At 45.0% G+C, this 20,729-nt stretch overlaps 1 protein-coding gene and 1 long non-coding RNA gene across 2 annotated transcripts in view; one reads left to right on the forward strand and one right to left on the reverse strand.

Moving 5' to 3' along the window:
* The window catches only part of LOC125740075 (sodium/potassium-transporting ATPase subunit alpha-1-like), a 457,178-nt gene that overhangs the window by 354,469 nt on the left and 81,980 nt on the right, over positions 1-20,729 (forward strand). The window lies entirely within an intron of this gene.
* On the reverse strand, positions 3,838-11,498 carry LOC125740174 (uncharacterized). The gene is made up of 3 exons (XR_007397464.1): positions 11,370-11,498; positions 10,827-10,958; positions 3,838-4,882 (listed from the first exon to the last, which is right to left on the reverse strand). It is a non-coding gene; the product is annotated as an uncharacterized LOC125740174 (long non-coding RNA).

Consider the following 20,729-nt stretch of genomic DNA (forward strand, 5'->3'; position numbering starts at 1 on the left):
GACAGTCTATGGAGCAATTGGGGGTTAAGGGCCTTGCTCAGGGGTTCATCAGTGAAATTACTCTGTTATTGATGGGATTTGAACTGGTGACCTCCTCATCAAAGGCACGGCCACATTAAACCCTACACCTCAACGAATCAAACTGAAGCAGAAGGTAGCGAACAGACCGGGCAGATTCTGCCACAACTGTCTGAGCTTTCTGCAGGACTGCAGGATATCTGGATGTGTAAATATACAATGGATGACAAATTCTTTCTGGAAAAGTTAGTTCTGGGAAGCCAGCCTCTTTCTGGGAGTAAGAGCAAATAAAAAGCATCACTCTTGTCAAAGTGTGAAATATCACATATGCATTGTGAGTTTCCGTGAACAGGGTATGTGTCACTTTTAAGACCCGGTTGTAATCTTCCAAAAAATTTCTGAAAACAGATTGCTCATCACTGTCATCATGACATCTACTCCATACCATAATATACCCACGAATTTAAAACCATTTGAAGAAGCCGGCCAAGAAAGAAGTTGTAAAAATAGCTGTTAAACACATTAAAGGATTCCTCAGGCTTCGTCTGTCCTCACTGGCAATAATCGCACAATGAGTTAAATCTTCAAAAAAAAAAAAGGATTACTGTTATTTCAGGTTATGAAGCCCTACAAATCTCCGATCTGCTGAATGAAGGGAATGGGACTAGTTTATCTTAAAACATTCAATGCCTCTGAAGAAACACTAGCAAATTTTCACAGCTCCCGGAAATCATAAAGATGGAGAAAAGTTTGTATTACAAGGATGTGAAAAATACACAGTGAACAACAACAGGTAACACTGGGGAACCAGTGGAAGGCCTTCATCCACCTTCTCCTCAGAGCACGATCATCATCATCATCATTTGTGCAAGTACAAATGCATAGGGGGTCACAGCATAGAGTCAGCAAACATAAATTTCATAGGGGTTCCGGGGTCCCTCTCTGTAGATTTTTTCGGGGGAGTCAAGGTTCATCCCGCTATGTTGCTACATGACTATGTGCCTGGCCTACACCATGTATGTAGGTGAAGTTGACTTCCATGCCAGGGATATAACTTTCCAGGATCCCAAAGTCACTGCCTATCACTAAGGCCCAATCCATCTGGGTCCTTCCCATTTTATGAAGGCCACCAAGACAGAACTGCAACCAACCCCCACCTTACTCCCTCAGCTAATGAGCCCACAGGACAGAAACAAAGGATATGGTGCAGAAAATGAGGAGATGATGCTGACAGACCAAATCTGCCCCCGCTAGTCTCTCATGACCCGTAACACTGATAAGCAAGGCTTTCATTTCACTGCACTTTGTACCAGTTGTACTGAGGATGCAAAATCTTCAATCTGCAAAGACAGAGTCACTGTCTGGCTCTGAGGCTTGACCGATAACCGGAGGCGGATCCGACGACCCACCATGACAGCAGAGCAGCTTAGAGCAGAGAACTGCACCGGAGTCCGAGAGGCGGGGGCGAGGGGGGGGGGGGGGGGGCAGTGGTGCTCTTGGCCAGCCTCCGGTCAAAGCCACAGTCGCCACAAACTGATAAACAGACCAACACAAGCTCACAGAGAGCTCAGTCCAAGGAAAGTCAGGGACACGCATGCTCTACCGAGTTAATAACTCTGCGACAGAAGCAAAAAAAACAAAAAAAAACAACGGTGGGGGGGGGGGGTCTGTACATCCCTCCCCGACGCTCCTGTCTTCCTCCTTCTCTCCAGTAGGAAGAAGAGGAGAGCAGAGGGGGCCGGGATCGACGGTGCATGGCAAACAGGATAATTGACCCCCTGTGGGTCTGAGGGAAGCATGGTAAGAAGGCGGGGGGTGGCTGGCATTGCGTACCCTGCGGGATTAGGCGGTATCTACGCGTCTCCCCTGCTGGCTTTGTGTGTTTCTGGGGAGAGAGTAGTGAAGAGCATTTTCATTTCACTCCATGACCTATAGGCCAGCCACCATGCATCCTCCATAATGTGCACTTTAACCACAAATGTACAGTTCCCTCAAACATACAGTGCCCTGTTTCAAAAACAGACACACACACACATATAAAGGTGTGTATTTCCGAAATATTATGGAGTGCATGGAGTGTATATTAGATCAATGGTGTGCATATTGTCGTTCTGCCCAAACCCACAATAAGGAATCCAGCAATTAGCTAGCTAAATACACCCTGTCTTATACCTCGGCGACACCCCATTGTCTCAACACAGACAGACATATGTTCACCTATGTGCCGCTCCAACCTTGCCTCAGGTAACCAGTGCCCACCCCCAAACAACTGACGCTTCTCTGTCTTTGAGACAGACAAATGGCATGTGACCTTAAACCTCCGCGTGGGCTCATTTGCTTGCATCTGATGCCATCGTTATAAAAAACAGGAACTTGAGTCAGTCTGGAGAATTTGAGGCAAGAATGACAGTGCGATTCAGTTAGCCCAACTAAGATGAGTCGATATTTTCCATTTCTTCGGGACTGTCGGGTTAGATTCGTTAAACAAACGCTCACACAAAAGAAAATTTTCATCTGCCCTAAGTCATGTAAAACGATATGTCATATTTACAGTCTAGCCTGCTGATCTTCTCCCTGAATCTCACTCCCTCAGAATTTTACGCAGAGCTGGAGGGCTGGGGGGGGGGGGGGGGGAGTCTTGTCTGTCTTTATCAATCTTTAGCGCTAATACCACCGCAGGAAAACAGCAGCCAGATTTTAAAGCACAGAGTGTCATTAGTAGAGCTACGGCAATTAGACGCAGGAGCAACATCGCAACAGGTAGAGTAATTAGACAATGAGGCCTCTCGCAGTAATTAGTCGGCACGATTAATTTGTAACAGGCCCTGAAAGCTCATTAGGGCCCGTCTGCTTCCTCAGAGTATCCTGACGCATCAGGCGTCGCTGAAATGCGACGGCCGCTGAGCTCATTTCTCGGGTAATTCTGCGTGCGTTTTTTAAGGCTTCACTTCAGTTTCAATATACACATCACAAACTGTCAAATCAGCACTAATTGCAGCGATTCCAAACGTCCAATCCTCTGTGTTAACAGCCACATGGATCCCAGAGTGGAGGGAAAATCCCACTGCCGTGTGCAGGGGCGGGTTTTTTGTTTCTTGGGCGCCACCCCAAAACTCACTTGACCCCACCCTCCCCAGACACTTCAAAACTAAATATCTAGTAAACAGAGTGAGATGATCGTGGCTAGGTAGCTGGTTAGCAGATCATGCAGTTTCAGCATCTCCTAAATAAGGAACACATGTATTGAATATCTGGGGCCAAGATGGGGCAGTGATTAGTCCGGTGCCTCACACCTGTGGAACGAGGGTTCAAGTCTCTGCCGGGGTTCCATGTGTGTGGACTTTGCATGTTCTCTCCGTGTCATCATGGGGTTTCCCCCCACAGTCCAAAAACAAGCTGAGGTTAATTGGAGTTGCCAAACTGCACTTGTATGAATGAATGGTGTGTGTGTGAGGGAGCCCTGCGATGTGTTGGTGTCTCACCCTGGGTTATTCCCTGCTTTGTGCCCATTGGCTCTAAACCCCCATCCCCCCGCCCTCCCCCCGCCCCCCCCTCCACACAACGATAAAAAGGACAAGCAGTTATATAAAATGGGTAGATTTATTTAACATTTACTGTAGTGACTGTCTGCCTCGTGCCCACTGCTTCCGGGATAGGCTCCGGAATCCCCGCGACCCAGTAGGATAAGCGGTTTGGAAAATGGATGGATGGATGGATGTAGTGACTGTCTCAGATTGGGTGGTGGTAAATGATGAAGACTAATGAAAAGCAGCACGTCTTCAGGCTATATTGCTGCCCTATGTTGGGCTGCCATTCAACTACCTCGCAATCTGGCACTGGGCTGGGTATATCAGGGTATATTACAGGCTAGTAGGTTACAGCAGGTAGGCAGAACCACAGCATTGTTAAAATATATATAATCCTGGTTCGACTATCTCTCAGAAGGTGGAAATTCCGAGTTGAGTGACGTCAGGTCTAACAATCTCCTGTTCTAGCTCCCACTTCACAGAACGAACATGGCTGCCTCCATGAGTATTTTAGCAGATTTGGAGTGAGATTATTTTTTTCTGAGAGACAAACAAACAAGAAACGCGAACCAGTCAAACCACATTAAAAACTTTATAAAATATTTTAGTACATTCAGAGCGATCTTTTTATGAGAGGCAAACAAACTACAAACAAACAACGACACTAATGAGTATGGTAATAAACTGAAATGCCAGGATACTGTTTACGGTCATGATATGGTATTCTCTAAATCGAACAAGTGTGATTACATTCATAACTATTAATACAGTTAACAAAATAAACATTTTTAAATATTTATAAAATGAGTGTAAGCCGCCATGTTGAAATGACGTCACAGGGGCAACTCGGACAAGAAAATTCTGTCCAACATCAATGCCATAAAAGAGGCGTGTTTCCGACGGGAAGTGCTGTTTATCGTGACGTTTTCGTCGGAGTTCCGACTCGGAGAGAGGTAATCGAACGCAGAGTAATATCAGCAGAGCTGAGCACATGAGGTCAGCGAGCCTCCCAGGCAGGCAGATAAGGTCCCAGGGACCACTGGGGTGATGCTTATTTCCCAGCCTCCCTTGCTGCTGACAGAGGCCTGTTATTGTGGTGACTCAGTAGCCCAGTGCTCTCTGCAGCTGCTCACAGTGATTCGTCAGCTGGGATTCATCGTAAAGGCGTTTCTCACTGGCCAGGTCAGCAGTCATTCCGCAAGGCGAACACATCGAAAGGCATCTCTGAAGAGCTTCAGAATGCTTATGGGGATCTTTGGAGAGCTCCAGAATAATGACACCGTATCAGAGGGCACCCAGGACTTCGTATTGTTCAGCAAAACAAATGTGGAATATACCTGCATCAAAAACAAACACATGCAATTATTCGCATACTTAGGAAACCAGCAGTGGCCGACTTGTAGGATGAAATGGGATTTCTACAAGCCCCCTGAAGATGATTTGCATTTAGAAGACAATATTCCATATATATTTTTATTCTAGCTGAGTTTCTTTATAACGTCATGTACGGTCATGCGTTGCTTAATTGTGGGGATACATTCTGAGAAATGTGGTGTTAGGTGATTCTGTCATTGTGCAAACATCATAGAGAGTGTACTTACACATACCTAAATGGAAAAGTCTTCTGTACATCAAGGCTACAGTAAACATTTTTATTAGGAGAAAGAGTACATTCGAAAATAATGATTAAAAAGAACAGTTTAGTAAATACATAGTTACATAATTAAATACACAGTTTATTTATGACTCTTTAAACAAGTTTAACTAAGTCTTGCAGCATCACAAGAATTGAGCTGAATTACCTAGTAGCCAATAACATGTTTAGGAGCTCACATACTCATACAAATACGCAGAAATGTGATTTGGGTTTGGAAACTCTTGTGACGTTATTTTAACAACGGCAGATCAAAGAGGATCCGTACAGAACAGAACGCAAGTTAAACTAAAGCTTTTTAAAGGAGCATTTCATTTTGCTTCTGTTCTGTTCAGTAGAGCCAAAACCATTAACCCCTTTACAGGTTCCTGATAGACCAGAGAGCATTTTTAAGATCATAGGTTGAGTCTGACACAATGGGTCTGGAGTCAATGTCCATCCATGCAAAGGTACAGCTGCTGTCTGCAACTGACACAAAAAAGGTATGCCAGCCCACAACCCCCCCGGACTCATCCCCTGGACAAATTTGCTCAGCGACTGATTAACTGCGACCTCCGTCTGACGGACAAACAAATGTGCACTCACACAGGCACAGTTATGATACTGCGATCGACAGGTTGCTGGCTCAAATCCCAGGGTTGGCAGAGAGATTTCACTGTTGAGTCCTTGTTTTCTCATGTATGTTGCTTCAGATTGCATTTCACATATTTAGCAAACATTTTCGTCCAAAGTGACAAACAAGTGATTCAAACAGCACATCACAAGCATACATGCTGTGACGGAGTCAACTTAAGTCAGTATATGTGCAGGTACAAGTATAAGCAGTGTTGGAAAAGGAGCTGCACAACTTCTAAAAAACCTAGAACCAAATGTGAGTTTTCAAAGACCAGAAGCACAACCGACGAACCTTCAGTATAAAAAGAGGCATCAGGCTAGTAGTGGAATTCATAAACGGATGAGTCATAGTAGATAGTAAAGAGTTGCAATAGTTGAGTTAGAGGTAACAAGTGCTTGGAGTAGAAGCAGAGCTGCATACTGAGACAGAAAAGGCCTGATCTTCTGGATGTTATACAGGGTAAACTGCAAGACAGGGAGAGCACTGTAATGTGCTCAGTCAAGGACAGCTGGTCGTCCATCATTACCGCTAGGCTGCTGGTGGACCTTGATGGGGACAGTGTGGGTGAACCAAGCTGAACAGCGATGTCATGATGGATGGTTGGGCTGGCAGGGAATAGAAGGTGCATCGTGGATAAAAGCGTCTGCCATTATGAAGTTCTATTATTATTACTCTGCACTTTCAGGCTGTTTTAAGAAGCATCGCTCCCTCTATCCAGCTCTATTACAGTCTGTCTCTCTCTCCTTTTCCCACTCCCTAGCTCCCCAATGTTTATTGATCCCTCTCCTGAAAAGCCCGTTGACCTGCATTCTCTCACAATGCAACACGGAGCACCTGCTAATTCCACTCTGGTTACAGGCTGCTCAAGTGCAAGCGTGGCTGGTGGGGAAGGGAGGGGGGGGGGATGCTGTAATTACTGCACCCGCAGCGTGGCGATCGTGTGTCACCAGCACCCCCCTGCCAGTAACCAGCGTGCCCGTGTCAGAGCCCGGCGCTGCAATTAGTGTCCCTAATTCACTGATGCCGTTCCTTTCCACCTCGTTAGCACATGGGAATGAGCAGGTGTGGCGCATTGGGGGGATCGCACCCCCAGACTGCGCCACAGGCCTGTCCCGCCCCATGCTTTGTGCCCCCCCCCCCACACACACACACACAGGTGGTAGACTGAGGTGGCAGCATGTGCCCTTTGGATCCTCAGGTGTGAAACTTTGCGGACTCCCCAGCCTGACTCCGCCAAGAGTCTGCAGACTGGAACCCCAGTTTCCACAGGGAACAACCACTTGTCCCAGAGCAGACCGCAGCCGTCACTCTCCGAGCCCGAGTGTCGTTCAGCGGTACACCGAAGCTGGGGAACAGATCTCCCATTTCTACTTCAAGCAGCTCACGCTAAAGGAACGCTGAAGATGGTTAACTAAAATGAGGCGTCTTCTGCGTTTTAGGAGGTCGGAAATGTAGCCCTGATTCAACCATGGAATCAAGGTAGTGAGAACATCTTTTCCAAGACATTTCCCTACTCTCATTAATAATCCATCCATCCATCAAGAGTTCAATTGGTACTAATAGAGGAGAGACCATGGTGCTCTGGAGCCTGTCCCAGCTGGAGATAGGACCTCGTTCCTAATAACAGTACTCGAACAAGCACGACAATGGCCATATCCAGGTTAAGCTTTCACACTGTTCCTCGTTGAGAACACTGGAAGAAGCCCATACAGGGAAGTCACACCTGTCATTCTAATGATACAAAAAATAGCATCTGACACGCAGAACCAAAGACCCCAGATAAGTTCAGAAAAAAAACTAATTCAGAAGTATCCTGTTCCACACCACAAGAACAGCCTAAAATGGCAACTTGACACAATCATTTACGGCACAGTGAGGGTACGGAGGCCAAATCTGCAGACCCACTCTCACGAACACCGACATTAAAGCTTCACCTCTCCCCAGCTCCCAATAAAAGTTACTTTAAAGGCAGACTTAGGGATGGAAAATTCTGCATGGAGCATGAGGTACTGTCTGTCTGTCCGGCTGTCCTTTTGTCTGTCTTTTTTAGTGAGTCATTGTCTGAATTCTCACCCCGTGTGGGAGGATCTTCTCCAAAGCCCACACCAGCATTGTGAGAACGTTGCAAGAGTGATAAGAGCAGAGGGGCCGTGAAAGGAAACGCCTGCAGGAGACAGACACTCCAACAGAACGTTCAAGAAACGTAGCTGCAGCGTTACTGGAGTGTCTTTTGTGCATCATCCACTGGATAATAACCATTAGGCATGCATTCGGACCAGACTGTTTCACATGTGCTAGGAACAGCGTGTCCAATCAGAGGAGCTGCTCAGAAGACTCTGCAAAACATCTCAGCTGTTTTAACAGGATCCCAACACTTCTAGTTATCATAAATTTTCCTTACTTAGCTGCCTAAATCATAAATTAAATGGCTTCTCCTTTCTGAATGTGTATAATAGTCATGTGATCAGCCATGTGACAGGAATATGTCAACAAATCATAGAGTGGATCTGAAGTAAGTACAGCACGAGATTGAGACACAAATAAACCATTAGTGAATAACGTCTGCTGCAAAACTGGGGAATCTTCAGCCTGGAAATTCATCTTACATCATCTCAATGTCTTTTTTTCTAAAATTATCTAATGTTTAGCAGAAATGTTACAAAAGAAGAGCTACAGACCGTAACAAACCGATGTGTCATACAGGAAGTACCAGGTGTCATATAACATTGCCAGATCCCAGCAGTAATGGTTATTGCAGTAACGTGTATATCCATGTGAAAATAGGTGTCATTAATGTGACCTGGGAATTCTGTGCCACCTGCTGGTAACATGTGGAAGTGACAGAACTAGACAGACTAACACCTGGGATCTGTACTACTAAGCAGGGCTACTAGTTTATCGGGGTAACTTGTCGGATTTAAGGTAGTCTGGGCAAAATGTAAATGAATGATTATGAAGTCCATTTAAATTGCGGTACCTTAAATCCGACAAGTTACCCCGATGAGCCAGTAACCCCGCTTCGTAGTACAGGCCACTGTGCTCCTTCAATGTGTACATTTTTCACACATTCAGATCCAAAACAGGCACTGTAATATCAACCTGCTCAAATGTGCATTTTTTTATTCGTGTGCATTTGTGAAAAGTAGCCATACTGTAGGTCACACTGATTTTGTGCGTCGTGTTCAAGTAGGAAAAAAAACTGTGTAAAGCCTTGAGTCTTTAGGTTGAGTGACTGATGTACAGAAAATGGACCCCTTTTATCAAAAGCGAGGATTTAAAATTGATTTATTTTGGGTTGTGGTTATTTACTGTACAAAAAAACTCACGGTTGCCTTCAGTACCTAATCCATGGCATGTACCACCTTTCTCAACGTGTTTGCGTGACAGTGCGTTTCCCATTAAGATAGAGGAAACGCAGGAAGTGCCGTATTCATCCCAGGAGACCTTTAAAAGCGGCACATCTTCTGCTTTCACATCCGCAGAAGCTGGAGGACTTGCACATTTGCAGAACATCTAGTGAGGACAGTTACACATGCACAATCACATTGCACGCACATGCACGCATAAAAGGATCTCACCAACACGTGATGCCTGCTATATCTAACCTGAGTACCAAAATAAATACTTATTTACATGCTTTGGCAATAACTCCTGTTCAATTGCATACGTGTCCGAAGGAAGTGTGTAGAAAAGCTATCAGAATCGCGGGCCCAATAAATAGCTGGGCTCTGGGTCTCCTGGACGACATGCCTAGAGGGACCACCACTGAAGTCCAACTTACACAGTAAAGCGGCATCTCTAATACAAACCACGTTCGCCTTTCACTGAACCGGCAGACACGGCCTCCTGCAGACCACCCTCAGTCAGGTTTGGAAAACAGAAACGTTTGTTCCACATGATTGATCGCTCACCTGATCCAGGTCCCCCTGTGCGCGACACGCAACCCCACATTCCGCGATATCCAAATTTCCTGCGGGGCCGATGGGTATGTGGCACGACAAAAACTATTATGGACGATAAACCATAACCGTCATAAATCTGACGGCACAGCTATATGATTTCATTATAAATTTAAAATAAGCTACATTAAAAGCGCTGGGATACTTTGCAAACCATACAGACTATTTGCTATGTAATAAAACAATTACATACATGTAAATGCGTGCGCAGACTTGTCTCGAATTGAAGATCTCACGCCAACCCTGCTGCCCCATTGTGTGCAGATTTTCCCAATGCTGTTATTAAAGGTTTTTTATGACTAGCCTTAAACTTCTGGGCCTTTACTGGCATATTCCTGAGAGTGACCCCCCCCCCCCTTTCTTAACGTAAAGCACCCCCAGCTTCACAGGCTCTGTCCTTCCCCCGCTGCCCAAAGTTCCCCATCCGCTCCGTTGGTAGCACTCAGTAGCACCCGTCCGGAATAACGTTACAGGCAGTCGCTTAAAGGGGACACTTTTCCTTGAGAGTGTAATTAAAGAATAACTTCTCAAAGAGATATGACTGATAACCAAGGGCTGAAATATGTATCTGAGGGATATTTAATAAATTATGCATCTCTTATTTACTAATGGCCTATTGACTGGTGGGCTGCAGTGGAGATCCGATGTCAAGCTGAAAGGGGTGTAAGGGGGAGGGGGGGGTCCACATTTATATTTGACGTAGAGATTTAAATGTCCGCCTCTATTGCCAAATGTTGAAAATTACTGACGCACGCAAAGTATAAGTGCCTTCATTCGTTTCCGTAAAAATGAGCCTTAAAATCCATATATACAGAAAACACAGAAAATGCAGAACTGCGAATAATCTTCATTAGTGGGTTCAGATTGTTAAATTGAAATGGGGGGGGGGGGGGGGTTGCTTAACCGTTATCCCAAGCTGTTAAATTGCTTAATTAAGTGTTAGTGCAGTCTGATAAACTGCAAGCACTATTTACAAGCGTGGCTTTCTCCACAGTGTCCATAAAAGAGCTTCATGGGAGGAATGACATAGATTTTTTTTAAAAAAACGGTACCTCTAAACATTCAAAGAAGCATGTGATGTTGGTTTCCTGGCATTTCACCCTAAACCCTCCTCCGTGTGACAGAGATGATAAAGACTGATCTTTCCCAGCATTCGCAGGGTGGAACTGCAGTCCTCAATGTTTCTGCAACAGTGAGGAAATATAACATTGAGGGGGAGAAGCGCTGAGTGGGGGAATTCAGCCAAATAAGCTCTGTTACTCGACCCCAAGTAAGGGGAAACTTAAACTTCACGAAGTGCATTGGTGTGTAAGTACTCCCAGGGCACAGTTACAAAATGAATCCAACTGTTCCTTTTCACATCCAAAGAAGGTTATCAGTAATTCAAGGTTAGTTACGTTTTATTACCAGGAAGTTATTAAAGGTACATGGCTGGTGATGAATCATCAGGGTAACAAGATCGTCTAAACCAAGCTCTTTGCCATTGCACCCCCTCCCACAAGCTTCCTCAATTAAAAATTTTACGCAACACAACATTAGCATTTCCTATATACTACAACACATCACACAACAATCACACTCGATTCGGTGTTTACCAGCTTCATGGTCTCCTGTGTTCAGCAGAGGTTGAATAAATGGAGAAATTCCATATGTTAACCATTAGCCACCTTGTTGGAGGGCTTTCGGACACCAACCAAACAGGAGCTTGTCAAGGTTGACAGCTGTGTTGAGCACCCACTGGTGGCTCAGCACCCCCCTCTACAGGTCACTGATGGCAACGGCGTCTAAAAAAATGTGCTATTGTCGCTGAAGAAGCCCTGGTTGAAAAGAAATTTCATTAATTGCACCCTGTACTCACTTTACTACTAGATGACACATTAATTCCCATTATGTTAATGAGCGGGCATATCAGGAACAAAACAAAGCCAAAGTGGTTGACCACAGAGGCGCATTTCCGACACAACGTGGGTTTTTCTTTTTCAGTAGATAAACATCATGACCTGTGGGGAGACACTGGCTAGATTATTGGTGAGCTGGGGACAAGGAGACACTGACTCCAGCGGGCTGCCTTATCGAGGACTCGGCTGGTCAGCGGGCGGCACCGCGGCTCCAAAATCAATTGTACCCTTGTTGTCTGGGTGCTGCCGTCACCGAGGTCAGGATAACGTTTCACTGAGCAGGAAAGGGGGACGTCTTGAGGTCCCGGCGACAAACCGCGTCTCCAGCACACCCAAGTGGACGTTAAATACTACACGATTTTGGGAGGGTGCGTGCTCCCTCAATAATGCAGAGGATTCTGGGAGTTTGTGTGTCGGCCTGCATCGGTACAGGTTTCCCTTACTGCACGTTCCTAAAGGGATGCATAAATGTGTCCCCAAGGCAGCATTTGGACTGTCTGCATGGTCAAGAGCATGTGACAGTGGAGAAGCACTTTCTCCTGCCTGAATGTCACCCCCCCAACCCCCACCCCCGTCAACCCTACCCCACTTTCAATCCTTCCCATATCAAACAGGACGGCTAGATTTGGTTTTATTAATATGTAATGCAGCCAAAAAATCAATCTGTAATCTCTCATCCAGGCCGTGCCAAGCGAGAGCCCTTTGCATATTCACTGCTACTGACATCATTATAAAGCCATTACTCCCTGTCAGGGCCCCAGCGTTGTTTACACTCTTTAATTAGTTTCCGCGAACATATCGAGTAAAGCGTCGAGGAGGACTAATATGCTGATTCTGTATGATTATCAGATAGGCTAAACGAGCAGGAAAAGTTTTCAGCCTCCACCAAAAAGTGTCACCTGTGGCCCAGTTGCATGCTGGGAAAACAGTGGCTTTTAGTAAAGCTGGCTGTATTTATTCTCTGCATCACTGTGTATGACACTAGCCCCTAGACTAGACTAGAGCAGGATTGTACAAGAGAAAGCAAACAGGAAGTACTTTGACAGCACAAGCATTTGAAAAGCCTGTCTCATCCTAAAATGTGATGTGGACGATAATTATGCCTAAACACAAAAGAACACAGCTTATCTCTTCCCAGTTTTCCCAAAAGTCGCCAAAAATATCCTTACGCTTTCCATCCAGCTGACCTTAAACCATCACAAGCTATTTCAGCTAATAAGGACCAGCTGGACTTTTTTTAGCAGGTTACCTGTATTCCCAGGGCTAGTGATTAGCGATTGCTGGTCATGGCCAATGCCCAAGCCCCCACCCTTCAAGTTACTTTGCCTTCTGCCAGCATGCACCGTATATACTGACATAAATGAGCAAAAAAAATTAACTTTTAAGAGAGGCCTTTACCAGAGCTAGGCCACAACAGGGGCTAGCGGTTAGCATCATGGCCTTGGAAGGACGGAAGTAAATATTCATCTACCACAAGAAAAGCAACAGTAACAGGGCTCATTATGATAATGTTACTCAAATGGATTTTTTACACTGTATAAAAGCCTTTGAACCTGCCTGACCACAGCTACGATCCCCTCCCCTGCTCAGGCACCCACCCACATTGTTTCATCTGTCTCATTTGCCCCTGCAGCCACAATGCATCTTGGGAACCATTAAGGAAACATGAGAATACCGCAGCCATGGGAGAAACACACAAACACTATCAGAGGGCAATTGCAAGCAATCTGGACAGGCAATTACAGGGGGCACGTGTGAAGGAAGAGTTGATGGATGAGGTGTGTCATCGATTTGCGCTATAGGCCGAGAGATCATAGGGAGCCGTCTTCCTGCAGTATGGCTAATATTTTGTTTGGGATACAGAAGTTCAGCAAATTTAATTGTGCAGGAATCATAAGGAAGGAGAGAGCAGCATTGCTTTCCATGTATCCCACCATAACAGGAATGTCATGCTGCAGATCATTCCCACATTTTCATTTAGCTGTTTATGGGATGTTATTTTCGCCCTGGAGCAGCTTATGATTTTACAGCACCAGATCTCTTAATAAAACGATTTAGACCAAATGTCCCAAAAGTACAGCAGCTGGACCCCAGCCATAACCAGAGCCAATCACCTTCGAGGTAAAGGCCCACAGCCTTAAATGTGCTGCTTCCTGCCACAACTTTGAGTGTGTTTGGGGTCTTGGTTCACTTTTTGAAGCCAGCTGGAAATTAATTTAGCAGACGCTTTTACCCACATAGGTCAGAAAGTAGTGTCAGAAAGTCCCTAGAACAATCGGGCTTAAAGGCCTTGCTCAAGGGCCCAACAGTGAGCCACACTCTGCTGGCCACAATGCAGATTCCTGATGAAAAATAGTATAACTTGCCCATTTTCGCACAAATCCTAATGGTCTCTATATTTGTCCCACGGGCTCCCCCACCTTCCTGTTATCTGATTCACCCGTTAGAGGAAACGGGTGCCTTGGAACCACTGTGTGTGTGTGTGTGTGTGTGTGTGTGTGTGTGTGTGTGTGTGTGTGTGTGTGTGTGTGTGTGTGTGTGTGTGTGTGTGTGTCAGAGTGCCGTGTGCTGGGTATGCCCTACCTATTCCCTGGGACATATTCCAGCTCACTGTGATCCTGACCAGATAAGCACTTTCTGGAAAGACAATGGATAAATGCACTTTACTGCAAAAAAAAATGTAACTGCAGGATGTTCTCAGTTCTCTTGTCCAAGCTGTCAGTCAAGGAAGCTTAGAAATAGAACATGTTGTCATTCTTTTGCACAAGTTATATAGGTGTAGCATATTGGAACAGCAGACCTGGAACCTATGAGATGGAGTGTATATGATGAGGGGTCATCATGCCTCATGCGGGGGGGGCGTCTCATAGGAGAGTGTGGAGACCTCAGCCCACTGACCAGAGCCCGCCATTGATCCCTGATTCAATAGGAGCATCGCAAGTCTGAAACAGCAGTGCCTGCAGATTCTCCAAGCAGGAGATGGATGTGAAAACAAGCGGGTGGAGTGACAGCCGGAGGGGTGATTTATCCACCAGACACCCACACGTCTCTCCTGCCCCCTGCCCATCCCCACTGCGGCTCAACCACAACCCCCTCCCTCCTTGCTAATACTGTCCAGCTCCTCTATATTGGATTTATGACTTAATGGGGGTGTCAGGGCAATAACAGATTAGGAATTAAGGAAGAGCGGAGAACTTGGGAGAAGGCTGTCACACTTTCCAAGTGACGGCGTATGAGTGGGCGTGCATGCGTGTGCAAACGTATGTATGTGAGCTGGGTCTAGGGGAGATGGTTCAATCAAATGGAGAGTGTTCAATATATCTTGTATGCAAAGGTGAGATAAATTCACAAGCAAATTTTCAGTTAATTACTGAGCAAGTTAATATTTTATATATTTGGCCATTGGTGAATCAAACTTTGTGTTTATCATAATTCTGTATTTTTTCATTCAAGCATCTTGTTGATTGATTGTCCGTAAAAATCAGTTCTTGGCCCAGGAAAAGGAATTCTTCCATAGTTAAGTAGACATAGCTTAAAGCCAATGATTGTCTTGGGAATTCAAGGGTTGCGGTAGGGCTTTGTAGTTCTGGGTTTTGGCATAGGGGTCAGTAGAGTAGAGGACATATGAACCAAAGGGTGTGGTCAAGAGAGGAAGGCTTTGGGCCTTTATGTACCGGGCCGGATTGAGGTCAGGTACCGGGTGCTATTGATTACCAATTGGAACAGCTCTGTCAGCCACAGCCCATCTTGTCATTGGGACAGAGGAGGCGGCTCCTCTTTCAGGCCTGATCAATAGGCTTGCAGAACGGAGCCCATGTTTCCCGCTCCTCGGACCTGCCAGCTGGCTCCACGGCGGGACTCGCGTCGGCCTGCTGCGTCAGGCGACCAAAGGGCCCGAAGCTGAGCCTCGGTTGGCGACTAGTCCACAGTAACAACGAGGTACTTTGCAAATTCTCAGGAGGACTGCAGATGAAGGTAGTGGGACGTGGTAGAGATCTATGGAGTGAGACTGTCGAGAAATGGCTACACAAGAGTAGCCATTTCCTTTTATGCATAATTTTGAGACATTTGTGGCCCTGGTTTGTTGTCAAGTGGGAATCACATAGTAAGCATCTAGCCACAAGACAGCAACTTGACTCATCAGTAATGACAGCGGTTATGTCTTTCAACTACAGAAACTGACTGTCTGAAATGTCTTATCAGATACAACTGCCAAGGTTACTGCTGGTAAACCACCTTACCTTCCTCCCCATATTAATATAGAGACATAACCACCAAGACTCTGTGGACCAGCATAGCAAATCTGCAGTGAAATTACCACAAGGAGTCACCAGGACCCATGGGACTCTGTGAAAACCCCACACCTTACCTCCATGTCTGAATGTCCAGAGTGTCCAGTGCCCACGTGCATGAAGTAACCAGTCAATTTAAATGGGCCGATTCATCTGAGAAGACATCGGAGGCTATATTACAGTAACGGAAGCAGGGATACTGTAGATGTTTTGCTCATGACTCCCACTGTCCAGGTCATGTCTCCTTCACTCCGAATTTATTTTGTTTGTTCTGTTTACTTGGCTCCGCCCTTATCAGACGAACGCTGGGTAACCAGAATACAGAACGAAAGATCTTTATTCAGCTTCAAATATCAGCCTTCAGATAAGAACATACTGAAACGAAACACCGGCTGCAGACCTGTAGTCTTCGGAACTACTGCTTGACTGCATGCCAATATCATCACTGTATAAGATGCCCCCCAAATGAGCAAGACGCCATGATAGATGTAAAGGTAATGGGCCATTCAACATGCCTGAGCTTTAGACTCGATGGAGCCGCAGTACCATGATGCATGATCCCATCCATAACAGCTGTAATGCTGTGACACGGATCACATCCATATCGGGCTTTTCCTATTTCTCTTTCAACTTTAAATATGCACATTTGAATGGATTTTAATGTCATTTTTCAAATGATAAAGCAGGTATTGGAAAATAATTAGTAATTTTTTTCAATTCAAGAAATCTATTACAGGTCGTCGTCAACTTACGACCGCTTTCAGGTCCAACTGACCCGTTGTAAGTTGATTTGGTCATAAGTCGGCCCTTTATTTTAAATGCAAAAATTATCATATGTAAAGTATATTGTATAATAAAATCATATCGTAAGTTGTAAGTCGTTTAGGTCGTAAGTCGATGGCAAGCTGTATTTTAATACTTCATTTTAAATATCAACGTAAATATTAAAGTCTCCCCTGGGGAGTTTTAAGGGAACTTGTATTTCTTTCCTGGATTTTTACAATATTTCCAGTTTGGCTATAACCAATGGATACTGAGCTCTTCAAATAACAGTGACTGTCATTTAAGACACAAAGACACTTAAATGGGACCTAGTCATTAAAAGTAACTTTTGTAATTATTCCACTTTGGCTTGTATTACTCTTGGAGTGAGTGGAGAGAGACTTCATGAAGTTCCGCTGATCGTGTCTGACGCTGCTGATGTGCTTATTTTACATTCTGCAAGAATCGTACACGGTCCCCAGGGTACTCAGGCCCACCCCATCCTTAACCTGTCTTCTCATATTCATTTATATATTTGTTTCATCTCTATATTCTCAGAACCTCCTCTCATATCATCTCCCAGTCAATCTGATATTCATTTCATTTATTCCAAATTTTTATTTTTTTCAAGAGCGAAATTAAAAATGCAAATCTAATCTCATAAGGCTGTAATATGATCACGGTGACGGACAATCAATGTTGTCTGCCTTGGCGACGGGGGCTGGTGATCTATGCGCATGCAGCTCTTGGGGGGGGTGGGGGTGTGTGGGGGGAGAGACCAGTCTCACTTTATCACTGGACCATGCTGCTCCACCACACCTCCTTCCTGTCTCTCCATCTCTGTCATTCTTCTTCCAGCTCACGTCGTTTCTTAATCTCTCTCAGTTCGCCTTTACCTTTTCCTTCTTAGGCATTTCATGTTCCAGTCTAACACCTCATGGCAACCTTCCGCTTTTCTTCTCTGAGATTTTTGCTTGGACCTTCATCCTCCCAGCCTTACCTTCCTCAAGATTCGAAATTATTTATTTGCCTTTTGAACTTCAGTATATGAGAATTCTTACTTATGCCATGCAGACTGTAGATATATAACAAAGACTTTCAGAGGGACTTACAGTATTTAAGGAATTAATATTATTAGGAAATAATAATATTAGGAAACTAATGGAAGACGGGGCTGATAAAAGTAAAAATAAATGATATACATATAAAATAAATGGAAGAAATGGCTGAAATAGGAAAATGACAAAGTCCAATGTGTACAGTGTCACGCTCCAGTAAAGTGTACTGAGCCTTTTTGGAGGGTGGGGTCTCATCACTCTGTCTAATATAATGTATTGAGTATTTTTAGGGCTTGGACTTTCATCACTTTGCCAAGTAAAGCGTACTGATCTTTTTTGGAGTTGCGGTATCGTCGCTGTGTTTGGGTTGCTGGATTTCGGAGGGATAGACACTATTCCTAAACCAGCTGGTGACCATCCTTATACAGTTATTTCTTCCGCCGGATCTCAGTTTGCGGAGCTGAGTGTGACCAGGGTGAGCCAGGTGACACAGGATTGCACGATTATGTATGATTCCTCGTTAGCGTAGCCTCTTCTGAGCGTTCATCCGTCGCACGTGGTCATTCTTTCATATTCGTCAACGACACTTCCAGTCGCTCCTGTCAAGTGCTCCCCTGTCCGGCCTGTAATTCTCTCTCCCATATTACTTTTCAGAGTGGGGATCACTGGTGAAGGTTTTGATCCAATCAATAGTGGAAACAGTAGCCCAGTAGGGAGAGGACAACCAGACGATTTCCAGGGAAGCTTTCCAGACATGTCCATACATCACAGGCCTTGGTGAACGTGTCTATACTTCCATGTCATCATACATAGCATGTCATCAGACCAAACATACAACACTATGCAGTCGTTGTATAACTGAACCATTTATCCATGCAGAAACCCTCAAAGAAACATGGCTACCTCACACTACCCACACCCCAGCTGCAAAAAATACCCAACTCCAACTCTTTACACCTCAACAAACTCCTTCATTTCAGTTCTGGCAAACCACTTTGAGGCAAGTAGAAACCACAGTGCTGACAAATCCGCTAACGAGCAGCACTGCATAGTTAGTTTCACCGCAATACTCACCACACACAGACGCCCATAAGCTATTTGATCTGTTTGTGGCTGGTTCTTTCATCTTGAATTTCAGTTGATCTTACAACCTTAAATTCTCCACAAGGCTTTACCGATTCCTTCAGCAACATGCACCTACAACAGTCAAATAATTGGACCACATCCATCCATCTTCCTGCCACAGGGTGTACAGTATATCCCAGGTAGCATAGGGCTCAAGCAGGGGGGCACCCTTAGATACCAGTCAGTCACAGAGCACATAACAGGCAATTTGTAGAAGCCATTTAATCCAACTTTACACTTTATTTAGCAGATGCTTTTATCCAAAGTGTACATTTTTGAGAAAGTAGGATCAGTCAAGCCTTGGGGTATTTGAGGAGTTAAGCGTCTTGCTTAGGGGCCTAATGGTAAAATCACTTGGTCGACCCTGGCATCTGAACTAATGACCTTCTGTTCACAGGCACAACATCATAACCTGCTGAACCATATATGTTTTTGAGTGTGAGAGGTGACCAGATTGCCCAGCCGAAACCTACCACACACAGACGCCACATTCAAGCCAAACACCACAAACACACACCAAGCAGAGATGGGATTTGAACCTATTAACCTGCCAGCACTGGGCAACATCGCAACATATTATTAATGACTTAAAAGGTAGGTTCCCCAGCCAACGATAAAAATGTAATTTCCTCCAGAAAGCAGGTCAAAAGAGGAAACAGGAACAGAGGGGAAACTTTGGCCGTTATTGGTTAAATTCCTCTTTTTCGGTTTCTTAACTTAAATTTGAGGTTTGGAATTACAAACCCCACAAGTCACACACCCACACATGCATGCATACACCCACTCGCACGTTTATTTAGGGGGTATGATTCGCTGGCAAACCGCAGCAGTGGGGAGAGATTTATTAAGGCCTCAATGGCGTCCTGCGGCTGATGGTCAGGCGGCGAACGCTGGCCCGGTACATCTTCATTAACAAGAAACATTTCTATCGATTTCATTTTTCCAGCGCTTCATGTTACACATAAGAAATATGTACGGTCAGTCTAAACGAGTTAGCCCAACACAATTAGTATTGAGCCCATCTTTATGATATTATCTACAGCATCGGTTAGTCACTGGGTGTCAAAACTGTTTGAATGTACATGGATAACACCGTGCTGTAATGGAGGTGATTGAGACACAGGGGTCTTGGCAGGAGATGGGTTGAGGTCTTTAGAACCTAACAGTATTGCGCCAAGTCACCTCGCATTTCTCCAAACCCGCTCCGTCTTTGCTGTCCTCTTCTTCATCCGCTTCAACTTTCTTTTCTTGCCTCCTTTGCTTTTCGTTTTCTTCACCCATAGCTCCATCCTATCCCTTTTTCCCTAGCTAGGGCGGGGGGGGGGGGGGGCTTGGAGCAGCTGCACCGTGCCAATTTGGACAAGCCGCTTTAAGATGATTGTGGCACATGTGCAGTAATTGATGCGCCTATTCTCGGCGCAGTACCACCGTTCATTCATCACCCAGTGTTTGCGGGAGACTCTGTCATCCTTCAGGAGCTTCAAATGTGGAAATTAATTACATTCTTATGATTGAAGTGAGAAGGGCACTGCCGCATTAGCCCACAGACGCAAAAAGGCACACACCCCTGCATTTTAAACGCATTTCCTTTTTTTAACACGGTACCAGCAGGACTAATTAGAAAAAAATGCAACTTACTCCTGAGCCAAGTTATGGATCCTGTGCCATACGGATATGGAGCGTCAATGCATTGGTGCCTGTGGTCAGACTACAGGACATGCCGTCCCAGACTTAAATATATTGCGACAACCTGTTGGTTGCATTTTTTTTTTCTTAAATCTTTGTTTTTTTATTTTCATTTTTAAAAAAGTTGTAGTAAC

The sequence above is a fragment of the Brienomyrus brachyistius genome, chromosome 1, assembly GCF_023856365.1.
Source record: "Brienomyrus brachyistius isolate T26 chromosome 1, BBRACH_0.4, whole genome shotgun sequence".
NCBI lineage: Eukaryota > Metazoa > Chordata > Actinopteri > Osteoglossiformes > Mormyridae > Brienomyrus > Brienomyrus brachyistius.